Source organism: Octodon degus, unplaced genomic scaffold (assembly GCF_000260255.1).
Source record: "Octodon degus isolate 3935 unplaced genomic scaffold, OctDeg1.0 scaffold00015, whole genome shotgun sequence".
NCBI classification, from domain to species: domain Eukaryota; kingdom Metazoa; phylum Chordata; class Mammalia; order Rodentia; family Octodontidae; genus Octodon; species Octodon degus.
This window is the reverse complement of record NW_004524591.1, coordinates 17,793,569-17,795,406: the sequence shown is the minus strand read 5'-3', so window position 1 is coordinate 17,795,406 and position 1,838 is coordinate 17,793,569. Positions and strand designations below refer to the sequence as shown.

Sequence of the window (1,838 nt, the reverse complement as noted above, 5' to 3'; positions counted from 1 at the left end):
TTGATTCAAGTAGGTGCTTTAGACCACTGAGCCATCTCTCCAGCCCCTAAGCTATTAAATTTCTAACTAAATTTAAGTTGGTAGATTTTTGCCAGGCAGGCACTTATTCTACTGAGCTATCTCCCCAGCCCAAGTTGGTAGATCTTTAATCCTAAAATATGTACTAAATGACTTCATACTACTAAAATTATTTTTTTAGAAATACTTTATTAGAAGGTGCTGCAATTTTAAATAGAATAATAGGAGCTGAGAAGAGCAACATGCAAACCACAGAAATATTTGGGATAAAAACATTCCTAGTAGAAGCAAGTAAAGGCTAATGAGAAAAGTGCATATATAGTCAAACAATCAAGATTCAGGTTGTCATGTGACCGGATGAAGTCACTTATTTCTAAACCATAGTTCTTTCTGCTATAAAGAAATGTAAGAAAAAATTTTATTTTATTTATTTACTTATTTTAATTTTATCTTATTTTTTTGCAGTACCAGGGATCAAACTCAGGACCTTGCACTTGCCAGGCAGGTGCTTCTGCTGCTGAGCTATATCCCCAGCCCATGAAAAAATTTTAAATCTAACTAATTTATGAGAGCCAAGCATGGTGGTGCAGGCCTGTAATCTCAGCACTCAGGAGGATGAGGCAGGAAGACTGCCAGAGTTTAGTCCAGCCTGGGCTACAAAGTAAGATCTTGTCTCAAAAGTATCAATTTTTTTTTATTTATGCGTGCGTGTGTGTGCGTGTGTGTGTGTGTGTGTGTGTGTGTGTGTGTGTGTGTGTGTGGCCAGCTCAGCTCAGCCCACCAGGGGGTGGGGGCTGGCTGGCATGTGGTGCTGGGGGATTGAACCGCGGTCCCTGTGCTTTGCTAAGCTTGTTTTAAATAGGTGCTTTAGACCACTGAGCCATCTCACCAGCCCCAAAAGTATCAATTTTATGATTAAAATCTGGTGGATACTACTTTAACCAAATAATCAAAGATCATCTATATTAAAACATAAATTTGGTAGATAACATTCCTCATCTATCACATAAGTAAAAGTAATCAACCCTGATTACATGTTCTATAGGAAAATAGGTCCACTTCTCATATATTACTGATATAAACCCAGTGGAAAGGAGTCTGGCTACACATGCATTTAGCCATCAGTCCTACAATCACACTTCTAGTCATTTATCCTCAAGGCAGAAACCCTCCAAACAATAGCAAACCACAGATGCATAAAATTATTCATTGTAGCATTATGTATAATATAAACTACAAAAAAAATATATTTGTAATATAAGCTGTCCAAATACAGGAGTTTAGTTCAATAAATTATGGTATGTACAAACAACAGAGTATACAGCTGCCAAAATCTAGAAAACTGACAATCTATGAATTTCATATACTGTACAGTTTTCAGAATATATAAAATGAAAAAAGCTGCATCAGGCAAACTTTCAGGGAAAAAGAAACACATGCTATATTTAAAAAGAAACATGGCTCAATACCACAAAAAAAAAAAAAAAAGGTAGAAAGAAACATGGGGGAATATATTATATATTAATGTACTAAATGGGAGCAGGGAAGATGGCTCAGTGCAATAAGTGCTTCCCTGGCAAGTGCAAGGGTCTGAGTTCAATCCCTGGTTCCGCGCAAAAAAAAAAAAAAAAAAAAGTGATTTCTAAATGGGAGAAACCTAAAGATTTTCTAAATCTGGATGCTTTAAAATTTGTTAAATACAAAATATATAACAAAGACTAAAGTAATAATTTTCAAAATTAAACATTTTCCCCATATTGTAAAATAAGTATTTAAAAGTTACATGTAGGGAGGCTGGAGAGATAGCTCAGTAGAATAAG

At 35.4% G+C, this 1,838-nt stretch overlaps 1 protein-coding gene across 4 annotated transcripts in view; it reads right to left on the bottom strand.

Moving 5' to 3' along the window:
- The window catches only part of Tax1bp1 (Tax1 binding protein 1), an 81,646-nt gene that overhangs the window by 13,366 nt on the left and 66,442 nt on the right, over window positions 1–1,838 (bottom strand). The window lies entirely within an intron of this gene.